This window comes from Gopherus evgoodei, chromosome 9, assembly GCF_007399415.2.
Source record: "Gopherus evgoodei ecotype Sinaloan lineage chromosome 9, rGopEvg1_v1.p, whole genome shotgun sequence".
Lineage (NCBI taxonomy): Eukaryota > Metazoa > Chordata > Testudines > Testudinidae > Gopherus > Gopherus evgoodei.
The window spans coordinates 61,858,700-61,877,706 of record NC_044330.1 but is presented as its reverse complement, the minus strand read 5'-3'; the positions used below and the strand labels follow the sequence as shown (position 1 = coordinate 61,877,706).

General features: G+C 51.3%; 1 protein-coding gene across 5 annotated transcripts in view; it reads right to left on the bottom strand.

Moving 5' to 3' along the window:
* Window positions 1-19,007, bottom strand: part of LOC115657517 (probable E3 ubiquitin-protein ligase MID2) — a 401,900-nt gene that overhangs the window by 340,915 nt on the left and 41,978 nt on the right. Inside the window, exon 1 of one of the 5 annotated variants that reach the window (XM_030575454.1) lies at window positions 16,823-16,907. The exons of the other annotated variants lie outside the window; for them this stretch is intronic. The gene's annotated coding sequence lies outside the window, so the exon portion shown is untranslated. Of the gene's footprint in view, window positions 1-16,822; window positions 16,908-19,007 lie in introns of those variants that run through there. 5 annotated transcript variants of the gene reach the window in all.

The following is a 19,007-nucleotide window of genomic DNA, read 5'->3' as shown; positions in this document are numbered from 1 at the left end:
TGTGTACAAAAACATTTGGAGAAAGGAAACTGTTCCCAGCACTAGCTTTTCCCTTTGCCCTAGTGCCGGTTCTCAAACCCCAACTCCTGTCTGGGTCACTATGGTAGAGTGAGGGGAGCAGCCAAGAAAGCTTTGCCACATGCCCCAATATTTCCATCTCCTAAGCGGACTCTGCTATACTCCTTTGTGATATCCGGGCCCATGCAGATGGTAGGGATTGGGTTAAATATCTGTTTCACCACCATGCTGGCTATTCCTCACTATTGCTGCTGCTGCTAGCAACTACACTGCATTTCCTTTGGTTTGTTCAGAGTGTTGTGACCCTCTGAAATTTATTACAAACCACCCTTGACTCAGCATTTGTTACTTGCTGAGGCAGGAGCCTCCAATTAGGTAAGCCCAGCTGCTTTATTTTTAAGAGGCCAGTGCTTATAGACAGAATTCAACAGTCCGTATGGAGAGCAGGGTTTACTATCATGAGTAATCTCATTCAAATTAGTGGCAATACGAGTGTTGCAGAAATGAGCCCTAACTAAATACATTCTCCTCTGACCTGAGGTGGGAAGAGGGATTGCAGGCCAAAATGGGTTTGTTTGCCTTTTTAAAAACCCTAACAAAGGATATGTAGGCAAGGATTATAAAGGAAAGATTTCTGCAACCTTGTTTATGGAGTCACTGGTGCAGCTGGTTAGTAAGAACAACACCTGCTGCAGCTACAATGTCTAGGATATTCCCAAGGGACTTGCGTCCTTCTATTTCACGGCATCAGTTCCCAAATTAAGGGTCACGATCCCAAGTTGGGACACTCCATCAGCAGATTGGGTCACGGCATCCCAGGTGTGTGGAGGACACCATTTTCTAAAATCACAGTGTGATCTTGCACGTAGGGTCCATGCGAGGTCATGCTGTATGAAGGATTCCAATCTGTCCAGATCACAGGAAACATCTGAAAATGAGGTCATGCAAGGGAAAAGTTTGGGAACCACTGCTTTATGCCACAATTGCTCACCATCTGAGTTAGTTCCCCACGACAGCATCGCACAGGTAGATGCACTGTAGATATTTTATGCCTTCCTTCAAGCACTAGGAGGCAAAAAACTGGACTACATAAACCATTGCTTTGTTCTCATATAGCCATTCTTATGGCAATCTCCTTTGCCCAGCACTGCAATATCTAATAGATCTGGGATAACTGAAAGCCTTGAAATGGGTCTATAGCAAACAGAGAAACGACATGGACTGGGAAGCTAGTTCAGATGCACCTGGGTGAATCAGTTGGCTCTGCTTTCAAAGTGCTTTTATTCTTCTTTCTTTTATGTTCACTTTGATGTCTGTGATTGATGCAGCAGATAGAACAGCTGATTAGATTAATCTGCTTTGTTTACAGTAATTAACACCCTAAATATAAAAACTATACAATATTAACAAGGCATATGAGGGCAGCAGCATGTGTCATAATGCACAGGCTCTGCATGAGGGTCTGAGAGATTAGCTATTCCAAACCACAGCACAAATCACCCTCTGGGGAAACTACAGGAAAGCAGCTGTTGGACAGGGCTACAGTTACAGGAATCAGTGTTTCAGTAAAGTTCAACATAAAAGCAAATATTTTTGCCATGGAAACACTTGGGTGGGATGACTTTCCATTTAGTTATATAATCCATCGGTACACACGTTGCCTTCACAGCGTATCTACCCAGGGCCTCTGCTTGTCAAAATGTTGGTGTTACAAGCAGTTTCACATTGGTCTCCATTGATATTTAAGCAGAAATTCTGCTGAAAGGTCATTCCATGCAGCAGCCGATAGTCTCCCACCCATTCAGCAGAGGGGTTCAGGTATCAGACATAAGCTATTTCCAGCATTCTTTCTGCTTGATCAAAATCTCATCTAAGGTGCTAATTCAGTAAGCAATTGGTAAATATTTAGCACTTAAGGGGGCAATTTTAAATGTACACCAAATTCTGCGAGTCTCATTCTGGTGCGAGGGTTCCTCTAACTCTCCAGCAAAGGGGCAAGCAAAGTGGGGCCAGTACCCACAACCCACCTTCATCTTTAACATCAGGGCGTGGCCCGCAGAGTCCCTTTTGGTCAGGATGGAGCATTACATGCTGGGAGCTGCAGCCTGTGAGCTATAACTCTATGCTGAAGACAAAAGCAGCCACGTACCACAATCCAGAACTCCACACTTGGTGTGTGAGCCACACTTTGCATCACTAAACATGGAGGTGGGTTAGTGGGCAGAGTGCAGGGGAGGCAGTCAAAGGAACTTGATCAACAGGGTTTAAAAGAGAAGAAGAGAAAACTCAGCAGCACCGCGCACAGAAGCAGATTACAGATCCTTTTACAAATAACCCAGTGTGATGCAGTAGGTACTGTCTGTGTGGGGAGTGGGAGATCAGGGGAGGACTTTAGGGGATGGACGATGCCAGAGCCGGTAACCTGAGCTAGGTAAGGGAGGGGAAAGGTCAACACCTTTGCCCGGGAAGGGGACAAAGGAAGGGAGTGGCAAGAGGGAAGCAGTTTGAGTTTGGGCTTGGGGCTGTGTGGGCGGAATTCAGGGTATCCTAGCTAGGATCCAAGCACCCTGAAAGCCCAGAAGGACTCGGTGGAGGGGTCCTGACTGTGCCTGCAATCTCTGGTGTAACCTGTGTTCCTGTTGTCCAATAAACCTTCTGTTTTACTGGCTGGCTGAGAGTCACTGTGGGTCCCAGGGGTGCAGGGCCGGACTCCCCCACACTCCGTGACAACTGGTGGCAGCGGCGGGACATACTGCACCCCGTGGACGGCGCTTCCTGCAGTAAGTGACTGGGGAGCAGTAAAACGAAGGGGTGATTAACCCCTGGGAGTGTGTGCCCAGTGAGAAGGACTTTGCAGTAACAGGGTCCCCCGGGGGATTGCAGCGAGCGGTCCCAGGGGCGGAGGAGTCTACAGCTCGACCCTGGCAGAGAGGTGGTGACCTCAAGAAGGGCTGGTGCACTAGGGGTCCCCCTGAAAACCGTGGGGAGCAGCGAGCACCCCGGCCTGTGAGCGCCCAGCAGGAAGATGTATGCCAAGCGGCGCAAGTGTGACCTGGTGGAGCTGTGCAAGCAGAGGGGGCTGCATCCAGGGAGGCTCAGGAAGGACCAGCTGATTGCCCAGCTGGAGCAGGGAGACCGCATGAATGAACGGAGCCCTGTCTCTGAGGGAAGCAGCCGGGCAGATGCAGCGCAGGCACCAGTGTCTGTCCCCGCTGGGAGTGGTCAGCCGGCGGACGAGGGCTTCCCGAGATCCCCCCTTCCTAGGCGTAGGGGAAGGGCGGGGAGGAGCCCAGTGTATACCGAGGGCACCGTGACACCCCCGGCCAGCAGGGGATCTGCCCAGCGAAGCTCACCCCCCAGCAGGGGATCCTCCCGGCAACGCTCGGCATCCGTGGAGCGGACGCGGCTGGAATATGAAAGGGAGCTGAAACGGGAGGAATTCGAGTTAAAGAGGAAAGAGCTGGAGGAGAAGGCAAAACAGCGTGAACATGAGCGGGAGGAGAAGGAGAACCAGCGTAAACATGAGCTGGAGCTGGCCCGGTTGGCGAACAGTGGGGCCCTGGCTGCGGTGAGTGAGGGGGGACCCAAGCCTACAAAGAGCTTTGATAAGCACTTGCTGCCCCGGCGTAAGGAGGGGGAGGACATAGATACCTTCCTGACGGCCTTTGAGAATGCCTGCGAGCTGCACCGGGTTGACCCTGCAGACAGGATTGCAGTTCTCACCCCCTTACTGGACTCCACAGCCGTGGAGGTGTACAGCCGACTGAAAGGGGCGGAGGCAGGGGACTACGAACTGTTCAAACAGGCCCTGCTCCGCGAGTTTGGGCTGACTCCTGAGATGTACCGGAAAAAGTTCCGGAGCCAGCGTAAAACCCGTGAGGTCACATACCTACAACTGGTCAACCGGGCGCAGGGGTATGCCCGCAAGTGGACAGCTGGGGCCCAAACTAAAGAGGACCTGCTTGACCTATTCATACTGGAGCACCTGTACGAGCAGTGCCCATCCGACTTGAGGCTGTGGTTGATGGACCAGAAGCCGGAGAACCCACAGCACGCAGGCCAGCTGGCCGACCAATTTGTGGACAGTCGGGCAGGGGATGGCAGGGAGGAGTCTCGAAGGAGCAAGCCTGCCTCAACGCAGAGAGAGAGTCATCATGGGATCTCCCAGCGGGGTCCTATGGAGAACCCCCCCAACAGGGGAACAGCCAGCGGCAGGTCCCTCCGACCCACTCAAGGGGACCCACGAGACATGGGCTGCTATCGCTGTGGCCAACGAGGTCACATACGGGCCCAGTGCCCCAAGCTCAGGGACAGACCAAGCAGACCCAACCCGCAGAGGGTGGACTGGGTAAAAACCCAATCAGAGGAGGGGCTACATTCCCAGGAAAGGGGGGATGGCAACGTACCACCTGTGGATGCTCCAGGCTCCGGGTTTTTGGTTTACCGGGTGGGCGCGGGGCTGCCCCTCCGGAAGGAGTGCATTGTTTCCCTGGAGGTAGATGGGAGGAAGGTCATTGGGTACTGGGACACGGGCGCAGAAGTGACGCTGGCCCGACCCGAGGTAGTGGCCTCAGATCGGATGGTGCCTGACACCTACCTGACCCTGATGGGCGTGGGCGGGACCCCATTCAAGGTGCCCGTGGCAAGGGTACACCTGAAATGGGGGGCCAAGGAGGGCCCCAAGGATGTGGGGGTACACCGATATTTGCCCACTGACGTGTTAATGGGAGGGGACCTCGAGGACTGGCCTAGTAACACCCAGAGTGCCCTGGTCGTGACTCGTAGTCAGAGTCGGCAAAGGGCACTGCACCCCGACAACGGAGAAGGTACTCGACCCGAGGTGCAGGACCCTAACCCAGGGAGCAGGGAACGCCCAGGGGCACGGTGCAGAGAGGCTGCGGCCTCAGACCCAGCCAGCAAGAGAGAGCCGGTCCCTATTCCTGTCCCAGCTGCTGAGTTCCAGGCCGAGTTGCAGAAAGATCCCTCCTTGCGGAAGCACCGGGACCGGGCTGACCTTAGTGCGGTACAGACCATGAGGAGAGGTTGCAAGGAGAGGTTCCTGTGGGAGAAGGGGTTCCTGTACCGAGAATGGGCTCCCCCAGGGGAAGTAGAGTCATGGGGGATCAGGAGGCAGCTGGTGGTTCCCCAGAAGTTTCGTCACAAGCTGCTGTACCTGGCCCATGACATCCCTCTCGCGGGGCACCAGGGAATCCGACGCACCAGGCAGAGGCTGCTACAGAACTTTTACTGGCCTGGGGTCTTTACCCATGTCAGACAGTACTGTCAATCCTGTGACCCCTGCCAGAGGGTGGGGAAGGCCCGGGACAAGGGGAAAGCGACTTTGAGGCCTTTACCCATCATAGAAGAACCTTTCCAGAAGGTGGCCATGGACATAGTGGGACCCCTCAGCAAGATGACCCGGTCAGGGAAGAAATACATCCTGGTGGTGGTGGATTTTGCCACTCGCTACCCCGAGGCGGTGGCCTTGTCCTCTATCGAAGCAGACACAGTGGCAGATGCGCTGCTGACAATTTTCAGCCGGGTGGGGTTCCCCAAGGAGGTCTTAACGGACCAGGGGTCCAACTTCATGTCGGCCCTGCTCCGGTCTTTATGGCAGAAATGTGGGGTCCAGCACAACTGGGCCTCAGCGTATCACCCCCAGTCCAACGGGCTGGTAGAAAGGTTCAACGGGACGCTGAAGATGATGCTAAAAACATTTATGAACCAGCACCCGCAGGACTGGGACAAGTACTTACCTCACCTGCTGTTCGCGTACAGGGAGGTGCCCCAGGAATCTACCGGGTTTTCACCTTTCGAACTGTTGTATGGAAGGCGGGTAAGGGGGCCCCTAGACCTGATGAGGGACGAATGGGAGGGGAAGGCCTCTCCCGAGGGAGAGTCAGTGGTGGAGTATGTCCTGACCTTCCGGGAAAGACTGGCCGAGCTCATGGGCCTGGCCAGGGAGAATCTGGCCCGAGCCCAGAGGAGGCAGAAGATCTGGTATGACCGCACGGCACGGGCCCGTGCCTTCGCCACCGGAGATCAGGTGATGGTTCTCATCCCCGTGAGGAGAAACAAACTCCAGGCCGCCTGGGAAGGGCCCTTCAAGGTTATCAAGCAACTGAATGAGGTAAACTATGTGGTGGAGCTGTCAAACCGGGCACATCACCGTCAGGTATACCATGTGAACATGATGAAACCATACTATGACAGGGGAAACGTGGTGTTGGCCGTGTGTGGACATTGGGAGGGGCAGGGAGATGACCCCTTAGTAGATCTATTCCCTGGGACCAAAGCGGGTTCCCCCCTGGAGGCGATTCCCCTCTCTGATCAGCTGACCCCGGGCCAGCACGCTGAGATCAGGGGGGTGCTGCATCTATACCGACAGCTGTTTTCCAACCAGCCTGGACGCACTAATTTGACTGTCCACCGGGTGGAGACCGGGTCACATCCCCCTATAAGATGCTCCCCTTTTCGGGTCACTGGGAAAACTGCCCAGGATCTTGAAAGAGAGGTCAGGGACATGCTGGCTTTGGGGGTGATCCAGCCGTCTTCCAGCCCTTGGGCCTCGCCAGTGGTGCTGGTCCCCAAGAAGGATGGGTCAATCCGGTTCTGTGTGGACTATCGAAAGCTCAATGCCATCACCGTATCTGATGCCTACCCTATGCCCAGGCCTGACGAGCTACTAGACAAGCTGGGAGGTGCTCGGTACCTCACCACCATGGATCTTACCAAAGGCTACTGGCAAGTGCCGCTGGACGCAGATGCCAGGCTGAAATCGGCCTTTATCACCCCTCTGGGGCTCTATGAGTTTCTGAACCTGCCCTTCGGCCTCAAGGGAGCGCCGGCCACCTTCCAGCGCCTGGTGGATCAGCTACTGAGGGGGATGGAGAGTTTTGCCGTGGCGTATATTGACGACATCTGCGTCTTCAGCCAGACCTGGGAGGACCACATGTCCCAGGTTAAACAAGTCCTGGACCGACTCCGAAAGGCTGGGTTAACAGTAAAGGCTGAGAAGTGCAAGGTGGGGATGGCTGAAGTATCTTACCTGGGCCATCGGGTGGGGAGCGGCTGCCTGAAGCCGGAACCAGCCAAGGTGGAGGTGATCAGAGACTGGCCTGCTCCCCAAACCAAAAAGCAGGTCCAGGCCTTTATTGGGATGGCGGGGTACTATCGAAGGTTCGTGCCCCACTTTAGTGCCATAGCCGGCCCCATCACTGAACTGTGCAAAAAGGGGAAGCCAGACACGGTGATCTGGACTGAGCAGTGCCAGGAGGCTTTCCGGGCGCTGAAGGAGGCTCTGGTTAGTGGCCCAGTGCTGGCAAACCCAGATTTTGACAAACCCTTTATGGTGTTCACCGATGCCTCAGACACGGGACTGGGGGCGGTGTTAATGCAAGAGGATGAAAAGGGGGAGAGACACCCCATCGTGTACCTGAGTAAGAAGTTGCTACCCCAGGAACAAAGCTACGCGGCCATCGAGAAGGAATGCCTGGCCATGGTGTGGGCCCTTAAGAAGCTAGAGCCATATCTCTTTGGGCGACACTTCACCATGTACACCGACCACTCTCCCCTGACCTGGCTGCACCAGATGAAAGGAGCCAACGCCAAGCTCCTGAGGTGGAGCCTGCTCCTGCAGGACTATGACATGGACGTGGTCCATGTGAAGGGAAGTGCCAACCTGACAGCGGATGCGTTGTCCCGGAGAGGGGACCCTGAACTTCCCCAGGTCACTGGGCAGAGTGACCCCGCTCAGTTCAGTCTCGAAGGGGGGAGAGATGTGATGCAGTAGGTACTGTCTGTGTGGGGAGTGGGAGATCAGGGGAGGACTTTAGGGGATGGACGATGCCAGAGCCGGTAACCTGAGCTAGGTAAGGGAGGGGAAAGGTCAACACCTTTGCCCGGGAAGGGGACAAAGGAAGGGAGTGGCAAGAGGGAAGCAGTTTGAGTTTGGGCTTGGGGCTGTGTGGGCGGAATTCAGGGTATCCTAGCTAGGATCCAAGCACCCTGAAAGCCCAGAAGGACTCGGTGGAGGGGTCCTGACTGTGCCTGCAAGCTCTGCTGTAACCTGTGTTCCTGTTGTCCAATAAACCTTCTGTTTTACTGGCTGGCTGAGAGTCACTGTGGGTCCCAGGGGTGCAGGGCTGGACTCCCCCACACTCCGTGACACCCAGCACAGACCCCTGAGGGTGGGGATCCTAGGAACAGTGCTGGCCCATTCCTAATATGACTGAGGAGATCCTCAGCAACTCTGCCCCAGAACTCTCACCAGCCTGGGCAATGTGGAAAATAACCACAGTTTTCATCCTAGCAGCCACTCCCAAAACACATCATCATTAGCTCTTTTGCTGCCCCTGCAACCTGCCAATTGTGCCCTGCACTGTCAAGCCAAATGGTTTCATGAAAGCACATGGGAAAAAGGGAAGGAGATTTTCTGAGATGGTGTCATTAATCAGAGGCTATTTTATCCCAGTTAAGGAGCAGTCTCAGGCAGTGATAGTGCTGGAAAGTAACCTCAATATTCCTCTTGGAGGCTTTGCCTCCAAGTGAATAGTTCCTGGGATCAGTAGGTGCCGTTGCAGTGCAGAGTGCACTTGTCAGGGCAGTCACTGACCAGATTTTCATTTACTGCATTGAACATGTTCTGGTTCTGACTTCACAGGTCCAACTTAAATCTCTGGTGCAAGGACCCGCTCTGGCCTGCCAGAACCTTCACCTCAGAAGCAACAAGCCTCTCTCACTGGAGCTCATTATCAGCAAATTGGTGTGAACAAATATCTCTCCTTAGTTGCTTCCACCCTTTTGTAATCCTTTTTCTGCTAACAGAATAGGCAGATTCTGGGTACTTCCTGTTTACCATAGTGCCGGCCTATTAGAGTCAGGACAAAGAAGCTGTGGCAGGATAAAAACAACACTGAGGGCAAGTTGTTGTTGATGCTGAGAAACAAAAGCAGCTGTGTTAATTTCAGCTCCATTCAAAACATAAAGCGGGGGGGAGAGGAATCAATGGACACCAAATAAAGAGGACAAAGACAGCAGAAGAGTCATTGAATGCAACATTGACACTATATAGATTGCAGAGCAGGTATTATAGCAGAGCACCAACTCCCCTGTACGTAAGATTGAGTATTGCCATCTGTTTAAAGATCAACTCTTTTCCATGCTCCAAAATCTGCAGGCTTAGAATCATAGAATATCAGGGTTGGAAGGGACCTCAGGAGGTCATCTAGTCCAACCCCCTGCTCAAAGCAGGACCAATCCCCAACTAAATCATCCCAGTCAGGGCTCTGTCAAGCCTGACCTTAAAAACCTCTAAGGAAGGAGATTACACCACCTCCCTAGGTAACCCATTCCAGTGATTCACCACCCTCCTAGTGAAAAAGTTTTTCCTAATATCCAACCTAAACCTCCCCCACTGCAACTTGAGACCATTATTCCTTGTTCTGTCATCTGCTACCACTGAGAACAATCTAGATCCATCCTCTTTGGAACCCCCTTTCAGATAGTTGAAAGCAGCTATCAAATCCCCTCTCATTCTTTTCTGCAGACTAAACAATCCCAGTTCCCTCAGCCTCCCCTCATAAGTCATGTGCTCCAGCCCTCTAATCATTTTTGTTGCCCTCCGCTGGACTCTTTCCAATTTCTCCACATGCTTCTTGTAGTATGGGGCCCAAAACTGGACACAGTACTCCAGATGAGGCCTCACCAATGCCGAATAGAGGGGAATGATTACATCCCTCAATCTGCTGGCAATGCCCCTACTTATACAGCCAAAATGCCATTAGCCTTCTTGGCAACAAGGGCACACTTACTCGGATTATCTCGAATTTTGTAATGCCTCACTGGGTAGCATAAGCAGTACAAACCTGGGGTCATCAGTAGGGTTGCCAACCCTCCCAGATTGGCCAGGAGTCTCCTGGAATCAGCATCAATCTCCCGGAGGCTATTAAAAGCCATCCAGGAGATTTTAATAAGCCACTAAAAGTCCAGTCAGCGGGGCAGCGAGGGCCCGGAGCTAAGGCAGGCTCCCAACCTGCCCCAGCTCCATACGACTCCCGGAAGTGACCGGCAGGTCCCTCTGGCTCCTAGGCAAAGGGGTGGCCAGGAGTTTTCTGCGTGTTGTCCCCGCTCTGAGCGCAGGACTCCAGAGCTCCCATTGGCTGGGAGCTGCAGGGGCAGTGTCTGCAGGCTGGGGCAGCTTGCAGATCCGCCTGGCTGCCCCTAAGCCTAGGAGCCAGACATGCCAGTTGCTTCTGGGAGCCGCCCGAGGTAAGCGCCACCTGACCAGAGGCCACATCCTGCACCCCTCCTGCACCCCACCCCCTGCCCCAGCTCAGAACCTCCTCCCGGCACCAAAACTCCCTACCAGAGCCTGCATCCACTCTTGTACCCAACCCTCCGGCTCCAGCCCTGAGCCTCCTCCTGCACCCAAACTCCCTCCCAGAGCCCATACCCTCTCCTGCATCCCAGCCTACTGCCCCAGCCAGGCGAAAGTGAGTGAGGGTGGGGGAGAATGAGTGACGGAGGGAGGGCGAATGGAGTGAGTGAGGGGGCGGGGCCTCAGAAAAGGGGCAGGGCAAGGGTGTTTGGGCTTGTGTGATTAGACAGCTGGCAACCCTAGTTATTGGAGCAAGGGGTTCCCAAAATACACCCACCTTAAAAATATCATTTTGCAAAATCTTCTCCCTCTTCTCCTAATGGTGGTTTGCCCACGCTAGAGCCTTAAACTCTGTCTCTGTTCTTCCCCTAACCAATCTCAGTCTTGTGGGATTTATCTCCGCTACTGCATGGCATCCCTTTGGGTTACTGTGAGCACTGCTTAGCTCTCTCAGCTGTTGCAACTAGTGACCAGAGAGGAGTGAACTGCCCACTCTAATGTATCCAGTCCATGCAACTCCCAAAATGTAATTACAGCTCAACATGGTACCTTTATGCTCAAAACTGATGGCTGCCGTTTCTATGCATTTGTTAGGAATTTGCCACACCAGATTAGACCAGTGATCCTTACAGTCCACTAGACTGTCTCTGACAGTGACTCAGTAACAAATGCTTCACAAGAAAATGCAAGAAACCCCATATTAGCCAATTATGGAAGAATCACCACAAACAGAACATTTCTTCATAATTCCATCTGATTAGGGAGTTAATTTTTGCCCTGAAACATGAAGGTACTGCCACATTTTAAAAAAAAAATCCTGCCTAACTTAACTGTGGATAATCTCTTTACCCCATAAAAATCTAATCCTCCTAAACACCTGGCCTCAATGCTATCCTGTGGTAATGAGTTCCACAGGTTAATTATGCCTTTTGCATATTGAGTAGTAGTTTTATTGACCATTGTACACTGACACCCAGGTCTCTTGCCTAAGTGGTTACAATTAATTTAGAACCCACCAAGGTGCATGAATAGATCACATTCTCCCTTCCAATACACATTGTCTTGCATTTGCCAGTGCTGAATCACTTCTATTAGTTCCCTCTCCAATTCCTCAGTCTTCTCTAGAACTGACTAGTCAAAATAATCGTGTGTTAGCTGCAAGTTTTGCAGCTCACTAGTCAGTTCTTTTTGCAGATAATTAAAGGCAGAGCTGGTAGCACCACCTGTTAAGGTTACCTGACACTTCCCAATTTATGACCGTGTTCAGTTGCTTGTAACTTTCCACTTGTAACTTTTACCGTTTGGGCCCAAATATTCCATGCTGGGTGTCTGCCTCAAGCTGATATATTTTTTTTTTATTTAAACCAAAATAGTTCAGCCATTTCTAAGAACAAGGCTCAGGAAAAATATGTTTTCCTTGTGTTAAAAAATTTGGTGATCTTTTCTCTGAGAAGCTCAACCACCACTATACTCTGGAGCAGGCGGGATACAATCAGTTCTTCAGGGCAAAATTCAATTGGCCTACCCATGAGAATGTCCTTTCTCTTCCTGTAGTCCTTTGTCTCATTCTCTGAACACATTCCAGCTTCTGCAACAAATGAAGCACAGGTCCTACAGAAGACTCTCCCCTTCACTGCCCAACCCTGATGCATCCCCAGAGTAGATCCATCCTGTGCACTGAATGATGCAGGGGGTCTGTGGAAAAAACCAGTATGTGATCATGTAATTAAAGACTGTCACAATGCATACACACAAGAAGGCCAAATTAAATTTGGACCAGTAACCTTAATTTTGGCATTTCCTAACTTTGTCGTGCTTGACTTTGCACCTTAACAATGTTCTTTTCCGTGTGTGTGTGTGTGTGTGTGTGTGTGTGTGTGTGTGTGTGTGTGTGTGTGTGTGTGTGTGTGTGTGTAAAATAAACAAAAACCACCAGGCCCAGAACAGGAACCTGGAATTTGAAAAACTTTTGGCAATGTTGAAATTTGAGCATGTGTGTGCACGCGTTTGTGTCTGTGCATGCATAGATGTGCACAGAATCTTGCTCTTGTTTTCTGACTCTTAGGGCTTGTCTACAACTACTGAAGTACAGCAATGCAGAGTAGCCCTAAGTAAGTTTCTAATTCATGACAAAAAACTTTACTCTAATCCCATGACTACCTAGTTTCCTTAATAACTCGTGGACTTTGACAAAGGATTTTAAAAGTCCAAATAAATTATCTCAGCCAGTTCTCAACTATCATTTTGTTGAAATGCTCACAGAATCCTTGTAGACTAGACAGGCCTAGTTTTCCTGTAGAGAAATGATGTTTGGGTGTCCCTAATCTGTCACATTCTGCAAAGTATTTTTTAACTCTAGTTTTAATTATTTTCTCAACTAATTTTCTTGGTACTAAAAAAAATCCTTACTGGTCTGTAACTTCCCCAAATCCCTCCTTCTACCTTTTTTTTAAAGTTAAAGATAGCATCAACAAGGTTTTACTCCTGTGGAGCAGCTGACTTTAATGAGAGATTACGGGATCTTTTAGCAGCTCAGTCACTTCAGTTCTGAATTCCTCCAGAACAGTTGGCAGCAGTCACAGGACCTGATGATGATCTGCTGCTGTTTCATTTAGCCATTTGTTCCGGCACCTCACTTTCTGCCATAGCTCATCTTTTTCTTCCAGCACCTCACTTTCTGCCATAGCTCATCTTTATCTTCCACAACAGCCTCTTGACAGATGGAAAGAAATAATTTAGCTTCTCTGCAACATCTTTCTTCTTCTTCCTTAATTTCTTCCTTTACTCTCTGGTTGTTTAGCAGACCCCCCCATTCTCTCACAGGCTTGCCTCATCTGAGATTCTGAAAGGATCCCTTGGTCCTTGACTGCTGCTAGTGTTATTTTGGGTTGTTTTAAGTATGTCTCTGGCTAGCTGTCTTCAGATATCTCTCTCCTTATGTGCCGTAAAACTAGCTGTTGCAGGAAGCAATCACAGTGTCAAGAAACTGCTTCTCTAAATCATGTCTCATTGTGTCATCTGGCCACTTAACATGTGAGCCACCACCCGTTATTGCTGTTTTATTAGACTTAGTTGCCTCTTTAAACTCCCTCAGCACTAGATACTCAGCATCCTTTCCATGATCAAGAGGTCAGCAAGATTACTCCGGTAGTACCTTTGTATTCTGGTGACTCTGGATAGTAGCTGTTACCAATTTCTCAGTATGGCTCTCTCCACATAGAAGTTCTAGTTCAATAGAGTCTATGAAATCTTCCAGGTAAATGATGCCCTCCCATCTCTAGGATCTCAGCTGTCCTTGCTGGCTAATTTAGAGCCAGGTTTAGCACATTGATCTGCTGTCCTCACTATCCCATGGATCTTTGTCTCAGTGATCCTGTCATCTGAGGCTCCTTTTCCATTGACTGGCATTTGAGTTCACTCATTTTGAGAAATTAGCTTCTTGTGTTGCTCTATAGACATTTACTGTTATATTTTTGGCCATGTGTATTTTTCATTTAGCTTCTTTAGCGAATACCTTGATCCTATTCAGAATTTACCTCTGATCTCAATCTGTCCCCACCTCAGTTTATCTATAATTTCTGTTCTGTCCTTTCCCAGCTACAAAGAGACTTTCGTGTTATAAACATCCCTAGCAGAGGTCTTTCTACAACATGAATGCTCCTTTCTGCCTCCCACTAGGAAAAATAACCGCCCCCCCCCCCCCGAAATCTTGTTAGCTGGGCACATCAGCTGTCTGGCTCTCCTGTGGGTAAGTGTGGAACCCTGCTCTCCCTCCATATAGACTCTGCCTACCCCAAAAAGTTTCCCACTGCCAGACGTAAACCACTCCTTTCCGTCACCTTCACCTAGGCTCTGAGGTGCCCTCTGGTCTAGCTGGCCATGAGTGTGGAACTGGAGGCATTCCACAGAAAGCTGCCACAGAGGCCTCTCTTTCCTAGCAATCTAAACTTAGTTTCCAGGACCTATCTCCTACACATCCCTATCCATGCCAGGAGATACGGGCTCCTCCCTGGCCATGCCTGTCTGGAAATCTGTCTCAGTGCCTTGAAAGATGCGACACTCTGCTGCCCGTAGGCAAGCCACCCACCATCCACGTTCCTAATGATAGAACCCACTATTGGCACAGCCTGAGTACTTCTCACAACCACTGCTCCAGGGGCTGGAGATATCCCTTCCAAGCATGATCAAAGACCAGGCTCCACCTCTTCCATCACAAGGTGCCAGCTCGGGGGTGTCCTTCCAACCATATTACCTTGGCCCCCTGAGATCACAACACCAGTTTCCTCAACTTGAGGGTGGGACCAGGCCATTCTGATGTCACTCGTCCTATTAATCCCATCTCTGCTCCTTTGATTCTTCAGCTCTGACCTCTCAGTGCTGCTTCTGCAGTCAGAGCGCCAAGGGCCACTCGCCCCAGTGTACAAATCCATCCCTGGGCCACCATGCAGCTTGCACTCTGTAGCAGTTTGCTCTTATTTTTTCCACTGCAAGCAGATAGCCTGACAAAGAAGGACTGACAAAGAAGGACAAGTTTCTGACAGAACAGGACAAGAGGCTTGTTTTGTTTTGTTTAGTTCTTTCCCGATAACATCTCTGCTTTACTGAGCAGCTCCTCGTGCATCCCTGCCATCTAGCAACACAGCAACATTTTTAGGCTTCTCCATATGCAAAATACCTGTCACCCCATCAAAGGTCATGACCTAGAAGTTATACTCTCTATATTTGTGCCTTGCCCAGAATTCTCTCAGTCCACAATTCTCTGCAGTTTTCTTCTCCCCTCGTACCAGAGTTAAGCATTTCCTATCATTCTAAACAGCTAATACTATTTAATCAATTGACTAAGGTATTTGTTCTGACAATGAAATGAAACCTTTCCCTCTGCAGCAATCTCCTACTCACTCAGTGTGAAATGAAGAGTCATAGTCCTCTGGGTTGGAAAATTTGCAATGGGGAAGGATCATGTCAATAACAGATGCTTCCTAATGCTTAACCATCAGCTGCTATTATTCTATTTCCTTAGTCTGATTGGATTAAGATGTACTTGGGAGCAGTGATGAGCTGCCAAGATCTTAACAATCAGTTCCCTCCCCGCCCCACAAGGGGGTCATGGCCCGCCCCCCGGGACTCATGGCCCATCCAACCCTCATGTTCCTTGACGCCCCCCCTCAGGACTCCTACCCCATCCAACCAACCTTTCTCTCTATCCCCGACCGCCCCTGGAACCACTGCCCCTGACTGCCCCATCCAACCCCCCCTCTCCTTCCTGACTGCTCCGCGGGGCCCTTGCCCCCATTCAATCCCCATTCCCCGCCCTCTGACCACTCCGGTATTTTTTCAAGCAGGCTCCCTAACGCACCATACATCAGATATGTCACTTAGGGCTTGTCTACATCACGAAGTTGCAGCGCTGGTGAGGGGGTTACAGCGCTGCAACTTAGGAGGTGTACACATCTGCAGGGCATCACCAGCGCTGCAACTCCCTGTTTGCAGCGCTGGCCGTACTCCCGTTTTGTCTCAGGTGTAGAGAATCCAGCGCTGGTAATCAAGTGTAGACACTTACCAGCGCTTTTCTTGACCTCCGTGGAATGAGCAGGTATCCCAGCATACCTGAGGAAGCGTCTGGTAATCAAGCAGGTCTCCTTCCCCGGTTTGCAGGGGGGTTCAGGGAACGCGAGAGCAAACCGCGGCGAAGCTGGTCTCCTTTCCCGGTTTGCTCTCGCGTTCCCCGAACCCCCGTGCAAGCAGGTCTCCTTCCCTGCGGTTTGCAGGGGGGTTCGGGGAACGCGGGAGCAAACCGCAGCGAAGCAGGTCTCCTTCCCCGGTTTGCTCTCGCGTTCCCCGAACCTCCGTGCAAGCAGGTCTCCTTCCCTGCGGTTTGCTCTCGCGTTCCCCGAATCCCCGAGCAAGCAGGTCTCCTTCCCTGCGGTTTGCTCTCGCGTTCCCCGAATCCCGGAGCAAGCAAGTCTCCTTCCCTGCGGTTTGCAGGGGGGTTCGGGGAACGCGAGAGCAAACCGCGGCGAAGCAGGTCTCCTTCCCCGGTTTGCTCTCCCGTTCCCCGAACCCCCCTTGAAGCCGCCCAACAGCGCTGCAATGTGGCCACATCTAACACCACTTGCAGCGCTGGGTTGCTGTAAGTGTGGCCACTCTGCAGCGCTGGCCCTATGCAGCTGTACTAATACAGCTATAACAACCAGCGCTGCAAAATTGTAGATGTAGACCTACCCTTAGAAAACCAGTGAGCTATACAGCCAGCCCTGTTCTGCAAGAGTCTGAAGCCAAGCCATCCTTCATGATCACCATGGGTGGTAGGTTTACAATGCACTTGTTAGGATTTTACAGAAACCTGTAAACTGTCCAAAGGCGCTAGCATACATGAGCAGCAGCCCTTAGCAGATAGAGAACAGAATGCTACATGACAGAGGTTACCTGTATATGAGAGGTTCTTGGAGGTGGTGACTGCGCAGTAAGGGCTCAACCTTCAGATCAGTCCACTGGATGCAGCCGAGCTGCAGAAGCTGCACAGGAGCCATCTGCAGCACCTCAATCTTGGGGCAATCTGAGCAGTGCAGGGCTGCTCTAAAAAAAATAATCAAATCACCCAAATAGCAATGACCCCCAAAGGGCCACCTGTCAGTCAGGGGCAAGGGATAGCTCAGAGGTTTGAGCATTGCCCTATTAAGCCCAGGGCTGAGAGTTCAATCCTTGAGGGGCCCACTTAGGGATCTAGAGATTAGTCCTGTTTCAAGCAGCAGGTTGGACTAGATGACCTCCTGAGGTCCCTTCCAACCCTGATATTCTATGACTGCTGGAATCATAGAAGACTAGGGTTGGAAGCAGGGCTGCTGGAGGGCAAGTGGGGCAATTTACCCCAGGCCACACAGGGGCCCCCACGAGAGTTTTTTGGGGTTCATGGAGCAGGGTCCTTCACTCGCTCTGAGGGCCCTGGAAAACTCTTGCAGGGCCCGGGCCCCCAGAGCTTCTTCCACTCCAGGTCTTCAGAGGCAGTGGGTCCTTCCGCTCCAGAGCAGAAGGACCCCCCGCCGCCAAATTATCACCGAAGACCCAGCACTTCGGCGGCGGGTCTCGCTTCCATGGTAATTCGGCAGCAGGCGTCCCTGCCGCAGGTCTTCGGGGCACTTCGTCGGCAGGTCCCAGAGTGGAAGGACCCTCGCTGCTGAACTACCGCCGCAGCAGGGCCCCCCCGCCACCAAAGACCCAAGGCCCCCTGAATCCTCTGTGCGGCCCTGGTTGGAAGAGAGCTCAGGAGGCCATCTAGGCCAACCCCAACTAAATCATCCAAGCCAGGGCTTTGTCAAGCTGAGCCTTAAAAACCTCTAAGGATGGAGATTCCACCACCTCCCTAGATAACTCATTCCAGGGCTTCACCACTCTCCTAGTGAAATGGTCGGATATCAGGAAAAATTTAGACCTTCCCCACTGCAACTTGAGATCATTGCTCCTTGTTCTGTCATCTGCCACCACTGAGCTTCATCCTCTTTGGAGCCTCCCTTCAGGTAGTTGAAGGCTGCTATCAAATCCCCTCTCACTTCTCTTCTGCAGACTAAATAATCCCAGTTCCCTCAGCCTCTCCTCGTAAGTCATGTGCCCCAGCCCCCTAATCATTTCCATTGCCCTCTGCTGGACTCTTTCCAATTTATCCACCTCCTTGGAGTCCAAGGGTGCTGCATGATGATGCAACCAAGCCTCCTCACCCTGGAACAGACCAAGCATGACCCCTTTGACAGGACATGGAGAGGAAAGCATGGCTGCTCTTTACTGCCCCATTAGGGAGATTGTGGCTTTCCAACTGCTTGATACTGCAGGAGCAACATTAAAGGGTCCGAAATGGGGCTCTAGATTGAGACCCTCACTACAATTTATAGTAGCACCTACAAATACTCCACACTACACAAATAAAGAATAACACATTCCCCTGGCCCCACAGAATTTGCAGCATCCTCCCTCCCTGCACAGGCAATGCCGAGAGAGCCAAAGAGCCTGAGTCTATTTGAATCTCCAATAGAATCCAATGTCTAGGGCTTGTTTAGTGCAATACACTGTGTGTGCGCACACATAGGGTGTTAACCTATGGGGGAGGGATAGCTCAGTGGTTTGAGCATTGGCCTACTAAACCGAGGGTTGGAAGATCAAGCCTTAAGGGGGCCATTTAGGGATGTGGGGAAAAATCTGTCTGGGGATTAGTCCTGCTTTGAGCAGGGGGTTGGACTAGATGACCTCCTGAGGTCCCTTCCAACCTTGATATTCTATGATTCTTACCATTGCTTAGCTGATTTGTGTCATGTGTGCAGGAAAAGCAACATGTATTTTTCTGCAATCAGAGTAATTTAAAAGCACCTCTGTAGCCACTCACTAAGTCACCCTGACCCCCAGGGCCTGGAGGCCTTTGATAGCTGCAGCTCCCACAGCTGTACACACTAGCTGTGAAAATCTTCACGTTCTGCTTCCTTCAAAGGCCTGTGGAATGTAGGACCATAAAAGGGGGCAGAGAGCCTCTTGCCTGATCCCCAGAATTCAGCAAGGCTGCAAGTGCATCATTATTTCTCATTTGCTTCCTTTGATTTCTAGTCAAGGAAGCATCCTTTCCGGCTCT